Genomic DNA, 17,999 nt, shown 5'->3' with positions numbered 1-17,999 from the left:
CAGTAGAATACTCCCTACTTGTTGGGGCAGTGTCATTCCAAAAGCACTCAAGAAGCTGAATACCATCCAGAAAAAAAAGCAGCCCACATGTTTGGCATCACATGCAATTTAAAAAAATACACTTCCATCACCATTGATGTCTAATAGCATCAGTGTGTACCAGTTACAAGATGCATTGCAAAAATTCACCAAGGATCCTTGGGCAACACCTTCCAATCCCATGACAACTTACATCTGGAAGAACAATGGTAACAGATAAATGGGAACACCACTACCTGCAATTTCTCCAGCAACTCACCATCCTAACTTGGAAAAACATTGTGTTTTCTCCCAGGGTCACTGAGCAAAAATCCTGCAACTCTATTCCTAAATGCATTGCATCATATATTTTGGTTCAAGAAGGCAGCTCACTCTGTTGAGTCAGTGTGACTAAATGAATCACTCACTGCCCACATCCACTTCCAACTTTAAAGGATTTCTTGTTTATACTGGTGGAGAGAAAACATTTGTGCAGTGCAGGGATTTTTCCACTGAACAAACGTTTGTTTCTAACCCTCCTTTGGCTGTTACAAACCAATGAAGCACAATTTATCAGATTAATCGTGGGACTGCCTGATTGGTTCATGGACAGCTCTAGGCTGACTCATGATCTCATGAAGTTTACCAGGCCCCCTTGTCAATTATCCTTGGGCCTTCATAATACATCTTATTGAACCATAAACCGATCAATACTGCCTTGCTGATAGAGGCGGTTTGTTCCATCTAAGTTTGACAAAACTTTCACAAAAATATAGTTAAATACCATAACATCTGTACATTGGAAACTCCTTTTTGATGTTTATTAGTTGGCTGCACTTTGTTACTTTGCTGCAGAATATGATACATGGCTATGCATTTACTACATCACACAATATGTCACATAGGTAGCTTCGCCATGATTCTGTACAGAAGCATCTACATCTTTTTCTGTGTAACAGAGTCCATTGTATATATTTCATAAAACAGTTACATTATCTCAATCTTGTTACCTTGGAGCGATGCTCCATTTATGAATGTATTTATTAATTCTAATTTATCGTTTGACTTTTAACAGCAGACTATATAAGCTAATGTTTCAGCTTTGAAAAAAAGTCTTTACCAGCCATTTTATATCAACTGAGAACTGCCTTCCAAAATTTTGTGCTGCTTCAGCCCTAATGCCATCACACTCTCAAGGTCAACTGGGGGTTAACAATAAATATTGGCCCAGCTTGCAACATCCACACCCCAGAAATGAAAGCAAAAAAGGCCTTTGTGTCATTTTTTTTGACTAGAGATATGAAGGTTGCAATGGCCTCAGTCACCAGCTTCATGTCTGACACAGTGTTTCCTGCCACTAAACTCACCATGGGGAAGATGTAGCATCCCACCAAACTCTTTCTCAATGTCTGTGGTTTTCTTGTCATGATTCGTCAATGTGATTTAATTCTTTTAAAATTCATTCATGGGTTGAGGGCAATACTGGTTAGGCCAGCATTTATTGCCCAGAGTGTAGTTAAGAGTTAACCACATTGCTGTGAGTCTGGAGTCAAATGTTGGCCAGACCTGCTAAGGATGGCAGTTTCATTCCCTAAATGACATTCCAACAAATGGCAATGCTTTCATCAGACTCTTAATCCCATCATTTGCCATGGTGGGACTTCAACATTGGTCCCTAGATTAACAGTCCTGTGATAATACTACTAGGCCATTGCCTCCCCCTTGTATTTCCTTGCAAGAAAATACTTATTACCAGTTGGGCTGTCTTCAGTGAATGAGTTCAAATCACATTGCATCATTCCAAAGTAACACATTAACTACACTATTTGGGAGAAGCCAGATGACTCTTTGTTAAAATAGCCTTTCGGCCTCAGCTGTTTCTGAATTAGGTCATGTCTAAAAGTCTACACAACTGTGTAGAAATCAATCAGCTTTGGCCAGAGTCAGCAGATTTTGCTTTTCACTAACAGTGGAAGCTTATTCAGACATTTATCTCCTGCCTCTAGATATTCTCCAGTCAATTCCATCTTCCTCGGCACCTCATTCCTTGCTTTCCAAAATTTCCTCAAAAATTTTGTTTGTTGTCCATCTTATCACTTGCTGTCCTTCCACACCACTTCGGGTGGGATGGGATGGGTATGAAGGTGAAAGCGCATAAGTATCTTAAAAGGCTACCTCTTATAAATGGTTAAATTAGGAGGCTTCCAACTTCTGATCTTGGTGCTCAACATCAATATAAATAAGGACATTTTTAAATATGTCCTTATGATATAAATGTATTTAAAATTCTAAAAAGGTACATAAATGATATAAGTGATTATTGTAAGGTAAAAAGTGTGTTGAAATTTCTGAATTCAAGTTTCTCTTTCAATTTTATTCTTTAATTCTGTTGGGTTGATGTTTCTTCCAGGAGACAATCAAGTATTTGCACTGAATCCATGTTGCTCATATGAAATTCAATATAGGTTAAAAGTTTCCATTCCAAAAGTAATGATCAAACAGGCAGATTAATTATATCAATTCAGTTGTGTGAACTGCAGCTTATTCCTTTGGACATTGCTAGATCTAACTATTATGAAATACTTCTCATAAAAAAAAACAATTATTGAAAAATACAAATGATTTTACATTTACTTCTGCATTGGTCCCTTTATTACCAAGGTAGTTCTCTGAACAGTCATATCATTATTGACTGATTCGTTTTTGTACATTTGAATCTCAGAAATTGCAAAAGAAAAATCCTGATTTCAGAATTGCCTCTTGATTTGGTCTGTGTTAATGCATCCAAACAACACTTTTCAAAAAGCATTAACTAACACTGGAACTACCTACACAGGGCAGAGCTTTGTGGCCGCGTTGCAGTCGTTAATTCTTCAGTGTGGATGTTCTGTGCATAGGGGTAAATAAAGCACTCTAGCTGTCAAAATCTGGCATAACAGACATGCCAAAAATATAACAACATCAACTGTCTCATAACAGAATGAAAATGGATTGAATGCAAGTCTGAAATACAGAGGTTTGGGGACTTTTAACTTGGTATAGCAGCATGATGGACTGGATTCTTCATTGATAATGACAGAGATGTTATCTGCGTTCACTGCTATTACCAAGCAAATTGGATAACAGCTTCCAGTGTCCATGAGTGTATATTTAGCATGGAAATCTCATAGTTCCCTCCACAAGTGCCCTGCTGCTACGCAGACTGTAACACACATTGGCTTCAATTGAGTAAGGACATGAAGTGGTAGAACGTACCCACTGTGTTACACATCAGAAAATGAGATAGCTGGCACCTTCAGGAGGAGCTTAATTTTCTAATCAACCGATCAAGAGTGTTAAATAAATTCCTTTCTTCACTCTCACTCCTAGGGTTGGTAATAATTGAGTTTGAGTTTCCTTTTTTTAAAAAATGTGTTTCTTCAGTTTAGTACGTACTTGGTCATGTGTAAAGCTATTTGAAGAAATGAACCAGATCAATCGTTTGAATTGACACAATCAAGGAGTTAAGTGTATTTCATACGTCACTTGAGTGAATTTACAACTTATCTGAAACGTATCTAAAAGAATATCTGTATCAAAAAGAAATGATCATCGATATCAGAAAGAAGGGAGGAGAATACGTCCTCATCAACATCAATGGAACTGAGGTTGAGAAAGTGAAGAACATCGAGATCCTCAAAGTGACGATAACCGATGAGCTGTCCTGGATTTCCCACATAAATGTGGCAGATGAGAAGGCGAAACAACGCCTCTTCTTCTTCAGAGGGCTCAGGGAATTTGGCATGTCCATAAGGTCCCTCACTAACTTCTACAGATGCACCATTGAAAGCATGCTGTCCGGGTGCAGAAGGCACAGAAGCCTGAACACAGGTTCAGGAACAACTTCTTTCCAGCCATTATCAGACTGTTGAATGGACTGAAGCCTCAAATATGTAACCTGTATGCCTGCAAGTTTTTTTGATCTGTACGTCCTTTGCTTGCTGTCATCTGCCTTTACCGCTCATAAACAAAGCTTTTCACGATATTTCAGTACACGGGACAATAAAATCAATCAATCAGGTAAAACTCACCTGGGCTACTCCAAGATATATGTATGGACTTGCATGGAAAGAAAATGCATAACAAATGTGAGGGGATAAATATTGGCAAACCACAAATAAGAATTATACTTCCTGATTGTTGACCTTGAAGTCCAGGTGGATTGTGAATGAAATAATCAGATTATTCTTCTGAAGACAGTTTCTTTTAAACTGCATTTCATCCTTTTACAGTGTGTTGTATGGTGTCTGAAGATTTTTTGTTTGTTTGTTTTAAATCATTTATCCCTGTAGTGTGTTCCAATCTGTAACAGAAATGGAGCCCAAACCCGAAGAGAAAGTGGTTGAGAGAGCGAGAGTTGTTGTTATTCCATCGTGCAGGCTTTCTTGATGTTCCTGCACTGTAAGAAATAGACAAACATATACTTGCAGTTTTTTTTTTACAAAGTAGAGCTTTATTCAGGTGATTGCTGTGTATTGGTAGTGTGTTAACAGGGGAATGTTGATCGCCCGTTGTCATGAAAAGAGATCAGCGGGTTTTCAGAAATTTTTTCAGAATAAATTTTGGTAGGATTCAGTAGATGAAATGGATGTTAATTATTGCCCTTAAAAATATTGATTTCCACATAGTTCAAGCAGTGGTAAATGTGAAATTGTGTAGAGGAATTGTGCAGACATGTCTCCTGGAAATTCGTCCTCAAGGTTTTCAAAGCCTGCATTTTAGTCAGGTGACCTTTGCAACTATTTTATGCATTGGCCTGGCTCATTGAAAAGTGCTTACTTTCAAATGAAATTCCCAGAAATTATATCTGTCAATGGAATCAAACATTAATCAGCCATACGTTACATCTTTATGAAAAATGTAATTACCGAACAAAACAATCTCTCTGGTACTGAAAATTTAATTTTAGGAATGTGTAATCGCGTTCCTTCAGAATTAATTTAAATTAGAGACTAAAACCACATTTTTTGTTGTCTTTTTGTGTTCTTTCTCTCTTCATGCCGTCTTTTTATCTTGATCTTTATTTTTCAATCGCTATGAGATTTAAATCCAATTTATGCTCTCACACTTCCTGGTTCAGATTCTTATGAGCTGGATTTTGACAATGTGGATGGCAATGTAACAGCCAGAACAATGGTACTCTGAAGTTTAAATTGGGTGATTAGGCATGATGAGTCCTCAATGCCAGGTCAGAGGTACCAACTGCCTGTCTAGCTTCAGTGTGGGAGGAAAAGAAGCAGATGATGAAAATGCAAGGAGGATACTTATGGCATATAATGCAAAGAATCAAAGTGATCCAGTGCAGGTGTTGTATTAACTCCGTATGCTACACAGTGAGCCATTCATGCATCTTCACGGTGAGAATGGTTTTCAGTTTATTTTTCAAGCTGAATCACGTACAGGTAGGTCTCTTCCCCTGAAATCACAATGGATATTAATTGCCAGTTGGCAGTTCTGTGGATGTGGATTCCAGATATGATTATCTGACCAAATTCACAGAGGAAACCAATGACACCTGCATAGGAGAAAATACTAAAAGGTGCACAAAAGCATTTTAAGGTATATGGGAGTGACCAACAGTCTGAGAACTTTTAATGCACATTTACTACAGCTTTAAAGCAAATCACACCCACTTTAACAATGAATTGTCGTTACATGGAAATAAATTCTAATTTGTCTCCATCAGAATGGGAGAGTGCCATTTAGCCCTTGAAACATATAACCTGTTGAGCCAGATCACTTCAGTACTTCAAGTTGTAATTAATTGCATTTTTTTTATATTACAGCTAAATATCCTAATTGATTGAACTGCCACGTGCAACTGTTTCAGTCCTTAGGTAAAGCAGGCATATAATGGGAATGATCAAAACATTTTGGGATGACTTGCCGACTGTCTTCCTCCTCAGGGATATTATTGCAATGGGCAAAAGATGTACTCTCAGACATGACTTTTCAATCCAGGAGTCTGAAATCTTTGACATCTAATGTTCGTTGACTCCACATATCTGACTGAGGCAGCAACCTGATACTGTACCATCATGTGGAATGTAAACAAATCATATGAAAGGCACTTATCCAATAGTTACTGTATGCCTTTTGAGATGGTTGTTTTCTTCAGCAGTAGCCTTGTTCTTGCATGTACTTATAGATATTTCATTCTGAATGAGTGAGACATAGCCAGTGGTGAAAAGAGCACTCTCATGTAGCCATTACACCACTGACCATTAAAGGACAAATAAAAATAAACTCTAGGAACAGTAGTGCTTTCAAAAGTTAAGAAGAGACATTGGTATAAAGTATAAGATGAAAACATAATATGTAATAATGTATGTATCAGCCTCATCTGTATTTGTTTGATTCCTTGGAATTAATTTCTTGATAAGGGATATCCAAACTATGGCATTTCTAAGTTGAGTTGCTGAGAGCTTTGGCAAATGTTACCATGAAGCCCATGCAATACATGGGTGTACGCATATTTTTGACTCCCTTGGTTTGTCCTTTTGCTGTTTTAAGGGCATCGATGTTACTTTTATTTTATTTACTCATTAATCACAAAACCAGAGCACGAGATGTTGGTGTTTACTAATGGTAATTTAAACATTATATATTGCCTTTAACTGGAAATATTTGGATACAAAATTGTTTCAAAGGTAGGAGACAGAGGGTTGTGATGGAGGGCGGAGGAGTGGCTAATGGAGTTTAATTGAGATAAATGTGAGTTGCTGCATTTTGGAAAGGCAGATCAGGTCAGGATTTTACTCTCAATGATAAGGTCGCGGGGAGTGTTGCCAAACAAAGAGATGTTGGGCTGCAAGTTTATGGTTCCTTAAAGGTGTAGTCTCAGACAGGCAGGGTAGTGAAGAAGGTGTTTAGCATTTTTTCCTTTATTGGTCAGTGCATTGAGTATAGGAATTTGGTGGCCATGTTGCAGATGTATGGGACATTGGTTCGGCCTGTTTTTGAATGCTGTGAACAATTTTAGTCTCCCTACTATAGGAAGGATGTTGTGAAACTTGAAAGGGTTCAGAAAATATTTATAAGGACGTTGCCAGGGCTGGAGGGTTTGATCTACAGGGAGAGAGTGAATAGGCTGGAGCTATTTTCCCTGGATCGTCGGAGGCTGAGAGGTGGCCTTATGGAAATTTATAAAACCATGAAGGGCATGGATAAGGTGAATAGTCAAAGTCTTTTCCCCAGGTACAGCATCCAAAGTGAGAGGGCATAATTTTCAGGTGAGAGGGGAAAGATTTAAAAAGACCCTGGGAGGCAACTTTTTCACACAGAGGGTGGTGCATGTATGGAATGAAATGCCAGATGACATGGTGGAGGCTGGTACAATTAGAACATTTAAAAGGCATCTGGATGGGTATGCAAACAGGAAGGATATAGAAGGATATGAGCCAAATGCCAGCAAATGGGATTTGATTATTGTAGAATACCTGGTTGGGATGGACAAATTGGACTGAAGGGTCTGTTTCTATGCTTTACTACTCTATGACTCTATAAAACTCCAATGATTGTTCACAGTGCAACCCAAGAAGACAAAGAGGATGGATGTTTCTGTTGCAGATTTATTATAAATTCTTATTATGCAAACTAATTGACTTTAAGTGACAATGCGGGCATCGATATTAAGATGCTCATAAGTAAAGATAATCCATTTAAAATCTTCCCTCAAAGCAAGTTTGAATGAAATTATCTCAGTTGACGAAATACTAACTTTTGAGTTATAATCTTGAGCACAATCTTTTCAAGTCAAATCCAAACTCTGCATTTATTTGCCTGATGTATGTGTTTTCATCTTACAAGTTTGTTACCAAAACGCTCTGTATGTTGTAGGGGACATGATCTAATCAAGCCTGGTTATAAAGACAATTCAATAATTCTGCGGATGTTGTGAACATGACAAAGTGGTCTTATTGCTCTCAGTGATTCTGATTCAACCTCCAATTATCCTGCTAGCCATTCTCTAACTTAGTAAATTAATCAAGTCCCTGTTCTGTCTTTTCCCTCAGTCTCTAAACCATTCTTCAATTATGTTTGACAAGATTAGTGACTGACAGGACACTGCTGATGCTTTCAACATCCAGTGAAAATAGGTGGAATTGATCTCTCCAGGATGATGATGAGACAGAGGACTGAATCTCCCGTCAACGTTTGTATGATTGTTCTTTGTTTGGTGGAATCAACATTCTTTGTTAGTTTTTTTTCACATAAATGTCACCTTACAATTTTATTCCTGCTGATTTTCATTAACAGCACGATTTATAAAATGAATGTTTTGTAACGTTATGAAGAAAGATTGTAGACGCTAGGACCATTAACCTTGGAGAACTGAAGACTGGTATGAAATTTACGAAAGGTATTAAAAATCATAGAAAGCTTGGGCAGGATAGATGAAAATAAATTATTGTAATGCATGAAAGGATCAAGAATAAAAGAGCACAGATTTTTGAGATGGATTTTCTGAGAAGTGACAATCACATGCATATTATGACTCCATTCCCAATTATTTTATTTATATATTAAGAAAGAGCTCCTTATTTCTGACCAGGGATTCCAAACAGTCCAGTTTGAGAAATATGTTGCGTATTTCAGATCTGGCAGGCCTTTCATCATTCAGAGTCATCCAGGAAATCAATTTTTTTCCCCTTTTAACACAGCAGTAGGTTGCCCTATTCTGTAATATAAACATCAACAGCATAATCAGCTCCTGTGAAAGGCTAAGAAATGTAAGCTAAGTGTGAAGATAAGATGTCAGCTGGGTAAGGTAGCAGATAGCAGGTTGGTAAGTTGGCAGGGTGTGAGGATGGAGTGGTCAGGCTACAATGCAGTTGGTGATCAGGTGAGTGATGGAGTATTTAGGACAGGTCAGAGTGAGGCGAGCATATTGGGGTCAAATGAAGGGGTGTTGTTCTAGATTCTGGTGGAGGAGGAGGAGCTGTTGGAACACAGAGGGAGAGTTCCCAAGTGTTGAGGGAGCAGACTGGTGTTCAGGTTCTGGAGAGAGTCGAGCATGCCAACTCGTGATGGCAGTGTTGGAAAGAGTGGGGGTGTAAAGGAATTTTGAAGAGGTCATGTACTTATATGGTAATTGGACCATTAATTTAGTTGTTACCCAGAGCTGCAATAGGTTTTTAATAGGTTGTATTTTATGCTGCAGTAATGATTATCTGATGAGCAGATAATCTGGACAAAGCAATTGGCAATGCCAATCAGAGGGAGTGCTAATTCACATCAGAGCGGTTATTTCAATATTGCATGAACCAGGCATATTATGGTCTGATATCAAAAACTATGTTCGGACCAACATGTCCAGGTCAGCCAGGTAGCAGACTTTTAAGTCAGGTGACAACTCAACGTGTGACATTTGAGTATAAAGGTACCACCTCACTTTCTGTTGTGGTAGTAATTCTTGTAGCCTGCATACAGTTACTTTATCTTTGTTGTAGGAAGTCAGTGAGCACAGAGTTCAGGCTCTCTGTCTGTCTGAGAGTTGAAAACAGTGTACATTTTTATTATTGTTTATAAACTTTGAGACATCTATCTAAGCAAGAACATGGGCTTTGTAGTATATGCCTCAAGGACGAGTGTTTGGGAGCAATCAGATGTTGTCTGCCAACAGTGTTGTCTTATCCCAAATCAAAATGGATCGGATCCAGAGTGCACTGCCTGAGACAATAATGAAGGCAGATTCAACCAAAGCATTCAAAAGGGAATTGGCTGGCTATGTGTAAAAGAAGAATTTACTAGGTCAGGGAGAAGTTGAGAAAATGGTGAGAAAAGCCAGTTTGTTTTTGTGGAGATAAAGTCCTGCCTTAACATTGAAGTTATCCTTCATCATATTGTGTGGTATCACCAATCTGCTAAATTGGGTAGATTTGAGCAGACCACACAACTTAATAATGGCATCCATAAGACACTAATCCATCAGTGTACAAGTACAATTAGTAAACCAATTGCAAAACATATTCCTGACTTTACCATTACCATCAAGCGAGGTTCAATGCAGAGTGCAGAGGGCATGCCAAGAGTAGCGACAAGGAACACTTAAAAATGGTGTGTCAATATGTTGCAACAGTAATACAAAATGACTTGCATGCCAAGCTGTGTGAGGACCATGTGACAGAGCGAGGTGACCCTACACCCAGTACATCAAATCTAAGCTCTGCAATCCTGCTGTTTCTGATCATGAAGTTTATGAGCAATTAAACAACTCAATGGATTAGGAACATCCCCATCCACAGTCAATTGTGTGATTCCAGCATATACTGCAAAAAAATGTGATTGATGTTTTTGCAAGCACCTCCAGCAGAAATGTACAAATTGTCTTGGCCTGAGGTCTCCACCATCACAGATGGTAACATTCGACTAACATGATTCACTCTATGTGATATCAAGAAATGGCTGAAGGTATGGGAACCTGCAAAAGCTATAGACCCTGACAATATTCTGATAATAGTGTTAGAGACTTTTACTCCAGATTGAGTCATGTACTTAGACAAATAGTTCCAGTACAGTTATAATACTGGCATCTACCTGTTAGCCTGAAAAAAATCCCCGACGTGCTCTGTCTGTAAAAAGCAGGACCAATTCAACCCAAACATTACCATTATATCTTTCCTTTGCAAAGTGACGGAAATTATCATTAACCATATTGTTTAACAGCATTTCTTCAACAACATCTGCTTACTATTTCTCAGTCTGGATTCAGCCAGCACCATGCAGCTCTTGACTTCATGAAAACATCCATCAAAACGGAGACAAAAGAACTGAACTCATGAGTGGAAGTGAAAGTGACTTCCCTTGGCATTGGACCAAGTGTGGCATCAAGCATCCCAAGCAAAGCTGGAGTCAATGGGAATCCAGGAGAAATGTGGTCATATCTGAACAAAGGAAGGGTGTTGTCATTCATGGAGGTCAGCCATTTCCATTTCATGATATCACTATCAGGAGTTCCTCAGGATATTTTCTTAGGCCCAACATCTCCAACTGCTTCATCAATGACCTTCCCTCCATGATAAGGTCAGAAGTTGCATTATTCATTGATGATTGCACAATGCTGACCACTGTTGCTGACTCCTCTGAGACTAAAAGATTCTGGGCTAATAAGTGGCAAGTATCATTTGAGTGACACAAGTTCCAGCCAATAATCATCTCCAGCTGAGGAATCTGACCACAATTCCATGACACTCAATGGTATTACGATTGCAAAATTCCCCCACAGTTGACATTAGAGGGGTTACCATTGACCAGCAACAGAATTAGACCAGTCATATAAACACTTCAGCTACAGAAGCAGATCAGAGACTGGGAAGTCTACTGTGGGTATTTGCTCTGATCAATCCCTGGATGAGGATACAAGTCCAAAACATGGTAAATCATATTTAGTGTTTTGATCTTAGTGGCAATATCGATGTGAACTTTTCTGTGGGACATAAGAAGTGTTGATGGTGTTCCTATAGCAACAGTAGTGATAAATGATAAATGTACAATTTCCATCTTTTCTCTTTCTGCTTACTGAAGCCCCTGTTGTAATTATCAAGAGTGAAAGTGCACATAGAACATTGTTGCTCCATCAAATACCAAGATTCCAGCCTGCAGAGCTCAAGAAATGTAAAAAAGATGTATTTGAAAATGAAGAATATGAAAGGAGATGGATCAGCAAAGAATATGGATTAGGGGTTCATACTATTAGCCATAACACACAGGCTCATGATCTTAGAAGGGGCTATCCCTGGCCCATGACTGAAAGCATGGGGGGCCTGTACTTTTTTTTCTCTGCTTGAAGCCTCTTCCCTTACCTGCAGTCAACACTTGATGAGCTTCAGAAACTGTAGGGCATCCTCTCTAATCTCACTTTTACATTTGGACGCTATTGTATAGGTGAAGACTTCTAGACTGCTTTCCATTTTAAACTCACCGCCGTTCTGTGCAAAGATTTATTTTTCCCATTCTCTATACAGGCTTACTCACAAATTTGAACCTATTATCCCTACTGGGCTGCAAATATGCACTTAAAAATGTCTTGCCACATGCACCACTTTCTCTTTTAGCTCTGAGGTGAAAAGTGGATGGTTCTGTTTATTCTGCAAGCCGCTTATTTTGAAATAACTCCTGATTGGCTATATAAATGTGCAGGACATATTGGCCATTGCTCTTTCCTGTAGGAGATCTTTCAAAAGTAAGTACTGCAGGGTAATTTCCAACTCCCATACCAGCTGTCCTTGTGGCCTGTGTAATACGTGATTTATACCCGGAGTCAGGAGCAGAATGCAAGCCGGAACATTTGGATGCAGTAATCGCTGTTTGTGAAATTACCTTAAATTAGAAGCAGAAATTGGGAAGAAAGACTTTTATACCAAGCATCAACTGACTGCTGTGTGCTCTCTTGCATCTAACTGCAGCACCTCTGCCTGTGTAAAAGTTGACCTTTTAAACATTGAATGAACACTGGGGATAATATTATGCCCACCCCATCTTAGCAGCTTCCCCCTTCAGTGTTTCTTTCTGCTTAAAAATTAAATTCCTTCACCTAAAGGCGGCTGCTTTTCTCAGTGTGACAAGCAATAGCTCCTGGGGTTCCCTTAAATTAAACCAGACCTAAGACATGACTTATTGTGAGGAAAAATACTGCACTGTAACCATCTCACAAGAAGAAATGAACATTTGAGGGTTGCATTCTGTGCCAAGAGGTCAGTGCCTCAAGTGTGGTGCTGATTTTCTAATTAGAAAGACATGAATGCATGGCTAAACACCAAGTAGAAAAGGCTTTGCACTGGTGGGACTTTCACCTTTTGATTAAAGAAAACTCGTTTGAAAAATTAGCCCCCTTTTGTTCTAATTTTACCAAACTAGCATTAGACACTAAAATCAGTTCACCGAATTGTGTCACATACTCTCATCCCAGTTTTGAGGAAAGTGGATGGAGCATCAATTCAACAGTTTGAATTTGGAACATAAAAGACTAAATTCAGGTTGTATAGACTGCATTTCCAGATGATCGAAAATTAAGACGTCATCTAATTCAATAAAATAAAGAACTGCGGATGCTGGAGATCTGAAAGAAAGAGAGTGTGCTGGAGGAACTCAGCAGGTTTGGCAATGTCTGTTGAGGAAAAAAAAACTGAGATAATGTTTAAGTCCTGTGGCTTGTTCTCTCCGTGGATCCTGATAGATCTGCTAAGTTTCTCCAGCACTTTGTTTTTGTTTCAGGCTATGCAATTGGTTTGTTTTTGGTATGATGAGAAAGTATGATAAATGTGTGAGAAAGATATGATGACACAGTGCAGGGAAGGAAAGGATTCAGACCCAAACTAGAAACAAACTGCCAGCAACTGTCAGATTGAATGGCTGTCTTAAAATAATGTTAACATTCTACGTATCTGTAATGACAGAATGATATTATTGAGTAGATAGAGGAGAAAAAAAGTTTCTCTTGCATAGGATAAGTTCAGAACAAAGGAGCAGTAACAAAGTTAGAGTTGGATCAGAATTATAGCCACAAATGATAGTGGAAATTTGGACCAGTCTTCAGAAACCGCTGTCGAAAATTATGAAATTGAGATTGTTAAATTCTTGCTGGACAGAAGATTGTTGGTTTATAAATTTAATTAAGATACAGATCAGCCATAATCTTCCTCAATTTTTGAGAAAGTCACACTTGAGTGAATGGCCAACTGCTTCACTTGGCTCTGAGTGAACCTGTGTTTTGTCTGCAGCCAGTGATGTGGGTGACTCTGGCTGTAAGCCAGTGAATATTGCCCATGTTTCTGCTTTCTCTGTCATAAATGGCAGAGATCTGAAGTTTCTGAATGTTCTCTGACAATGCTTGGTGATTTGGTGGTAGACAATGGTGCCATAATGTAATGGAAGGAGTGAACATTTAGAGTGATGGATGAGGTGTTTTTCAAACTGACTGCTTTGTCTTGGATGGTGTTGAGCTTTTTTGAGTTTTGTTTGGAGCTACACTCTTCAGGCAAGTGGAAAACATTCCATCTCATTCCTGACTTCTGCATTATAAATGATTGACAGGAATTCAAGATTTGAGTTACTCACCGCAGCATTCCGATCTGCTTGCATAGCAGCAGCATTTATACGTTGGTTTAGTTCGGTTTCTTGTCATTGTTAACCATCAGGAATTTAATAATGTGAAGGTGCTGGTGTTGGACTGGATTGAACAAAGTCAGAAGTCACATAACGTCAGGTTAATTTCAAATCACAAGCTTTCGGAGTGCTGACGTCACTTGACAAGGGGGAAGTGCTCTGAAAGCTTTAGATTTCAAATAAATCTGTTGGACTATGACCTGGTGTTGTGTAACTTCTGACTTCATCAGGATATTGATAGTGGGGGAATTCAATGATGGTAATGTCATTGAATATCAAAGGATGATGGTTAGGGTCTCTCTTATTGGAGATTGTTATGGACTGGTGTTTATATGATGCAGTTGCTATATCAATGCAGATTCAAAGTGACAATCCCTCTCACCTCACAAAAAAAAAATGCCAAGTTAAAAAAAACAACAAATGAAGGAGCAGGGAGTATAAAGTTAGAATGAGCTAATGTCACTCTGGACTAACAATAATGAGGAGAATTATCAAATGCAGCAGTTGGTCAAAAAATCATTCTTTCCATGATATAAACATGGCAAATGTACCATGGAATTTAAATGTTATGCCGTTATTGTTCCAAGCATAGTTCTTACAGATTGTCACCACAACTCTGTTCAATGGCCTGCTAAACTAATTCTCTTCGACACAATGAGTCTCAACTCTGCATTATCAGAAAGCGTCACCGCGAGCATGTTCTTAACTGCCTTCCCACTGAGCATGCAACTCTGTTCCGCTTCACTTCAGCTGGAAGAGTCAGCGAATTGCAATTGATCTGTGTGATGAGATTTTTACCAGGGTCACACACCTACCCCTTGGCTACTCCAATGAGGACAGGAATTTCAGCGAATGAAGCAGTCAGGGCATCTTCTAAGCCAACCTCTACTTAGTCATTGAAATAAAAAAAATTGCTCTGTTTAAGCAAAACCCTTGAATTTTGAAGAATACAATTACCAATCATAAGCCATTGTAGCAACTTGGCCAGTTAGAAGAAATGTGTAATGATTCCCAATGATTTTAAAGACAGGTGCCTTTTTAACTGCAGCCATTGAAAAACCAATAATCATACACACAATTATGATGATGGCTTTGTTTTGAGCTGTTCTCTGTCTGAGTATTCAGTAATTCAATGGAGTTACGATCTGCTGATCTTGTTGAAGGTTAATGAGCCTGACTAGAGGAAAGTTGAATAAACGGAAATAAAAATCCCATTGCAAGCACAAAGCAAGGTTGCGCAGCAAACACGTCCAGTTTATGTCTTACTCAAACACTACAGCTTCCATGTTTAAAAAAATCGTTCTGATTGTTGATAACTACATCAGTCACTTTTCTGTTTCTTTCTGTTTCCTCTGTTTTTTCTGCACATTTGGATTTTTTAACATTATGAAAAATGCCTTAGCAAAAGCATTCCAAAGGTGATCATGCATTCTTTGTTCTTCTTTCACTATTTTTCTCAGTTTCAGAAGAACAATAGCAACTGTTGCCCTCATTATTCATTTCACCAGCCTGCATATTCCTTAGAGATAGTAGGAACTGCCGATGCTGGAGAATCAGAAATAACAAGGTGTAGAGCTGGATGAACACAGCAGGCCAAGCAGCATCAGAGGAGCAGGAAAGCTGATGTTTCAGGTCTAGACCCTTCTGGGTTCCAGGCCCGAAATATCAGCTTTCCTGCTCCTCTGATGCTGCTTGGTCTGTTGTGTTTATCCAGCTCTACACCTTGTTATCTGCATATTCCTAAAACGACCTTTTCCCTAACGATCTCACTATCACCCATAATTCTCCATAAGAGGTAGGAGCCAACATAGGCCATTTAGCCCATCAAGTCTGCACTGCCATTCAATGAGATCATGACTAATTCGATCACTATCGACTCCGTTTTGCTGTTATAGCCCTTGGATTCCTTAATGATCAGAAGTCTGTATACCTCAGCCTTAAATATGTTTAATGATTCAACATCAAAAGCCTTCTGACGGAAAGAATTCCACAGATTCACTACCCTGAGAGGAGAAATTCTTCCTCATCTCTATCTATAAAGGCAACTCTTTGCTTGGAGATTATGCCTCCTGGTTTAATACTGTCAGAGAAGGAGAAACAATATCTACATACGTCCTGCCAAGCCCTTGAAGAACCTTCTTTGTTTCAAAAAGGTCTGCTCTCATTCTTCTAAGCTACAATGAGCACAAATTTAACCTATATAAACCTCCCCTCAGAGGAAAGATCTGGAGTGAACCTTCTCCAGACGGCCTTTTATATCAGTATATCTTTCCGTAGATTGGTGGACAAAAACTGTTTGCAATATTCATCTCTAACTGACTTGTACAGTTTTAGCAAGACCTCCTGACTTGTATATTCCAATCCCTTTACAAAAACAGACCAGTATTCCATTTGTCTTTCCTATTATCCATTCAAGTCAGATGCTAGTTTTTTTCTGATTCATGCCTTGGAACAATTAAATCCTCTGTGCTGCAGCTTTCAGTTTGAGCCTCATTTAAATAATAGTCAACTCTTCTATTCTTCCTGCTGAGTACTAATCCCATATTTTCCCAGATTATAATACTTTTGCTAAGTTTTTTACCCACTCGCTTCATCCATTAGTGTTCCTGTCCAGAAATGTTTTGTCATCCTGACTCATTGTTTTGCCCCCCGCCTTTATTTTTGTGTTTTCCACAAATTGGTAACATTATAATCAGTTGCATCATTCATCAGTTGCTGGGAATACTGCAGCGAGTAACTCATCTGCTAATTTCTCAAAGCCTGTCCACCATCTACAAGGCACCAACTCAGGAGTGTGATGGAATACTCCCCACTTGCCTGGATGAGTGCAGCCCCAACAACATTCAAGAAGCATGACACCATCCGGGACAAAGCAGCCCACTTGATTGGCATTACATCCTCAAGCATTCATTTCCTTCACCACAGACGGTCAGTAGCAGCAGTGTGTAATAACTACAAAATACACTGCAGAACTTCACCAGAGATCTTCAGACAGCACCTTCCAAACCCATGACCACTTCCATCTAGAAGGACGAGGGCAGCAAATATATGGAAACACCACCATCTCCAAGTCACTCACCATCCTGACTCGGAAATAGATTGTCGTTCCATCACTGTTGCTGGGCCAAAATCCTGGAATTGCCTCCCTAATGGCATTGTGGAACAACCCACAGCAGGAGGACTGCAGCGGCTCAAGAAGGCAGCTCACCACCACCTTCTCAAGGGCAACTAGGCATGGGCAAGAAATGCTGGCCAGCTAGCTACATGCACATCCCACAAAAATGAAGAGAACAAATAAAATCATTCATATATATTTTAAAAATTATGGCTCCACTAATGATTGCTTTGGCACAACACCCGTTGTACATTGCCATCCTGAAAATTCCCCTGTTATGTGACTTGATATCTTCTATTAGTTAGCCAGTCCTCTGCTCATGCTAATAATGAGGTGTGAGAGATTATGAGGATAAGGAACAGTTGTTCCCTTCAGTTAAAGGGTCAGTCACAAGGAGGCATAAATTCAAGTTGAGGTGCTAGAGATTTAGGAGAGATGTGAGGAATAACTTTTTTTTATGGGGAGGATGCTGACAGTCTGGAATATGTGCCTGGGAGGGTGGTAGAGGTGAGTTGCCTTACACCCTTTAAAGGCACTTGGCCTGTCATAATATTCAAGGTTATGGGCCAAGTGCTGCTAAATGTTATTAAGATCATACAATCCCTACAGTGTGGAAACAGGCCCTTCAGCCCAACAAGTCCACAATGATCCTCAGAACACCCACTCAGACCACCCCCCCATACCCACTTAATCTCCACATTCCTGAACACTACGGGCAATT

This window comes from Stegostoma tigrinum, chromosome 32, assembly GCF_030684315.1.
Source record: "Stegostoma tigrinum isolate sSteTig4 chromosome 32, sSteTig4.hap1, whole genome shotgun sequence".
Lineage (NCBI taxonomy): Eukaryota > Metazoa > Chordata > Chondrichthyes > Orectolobiformes > Stegostomatidae > Stegostoma > Stegostoma tigrinum.
This window is presented reverse-complemented; position numbering follows the sequence as displayed.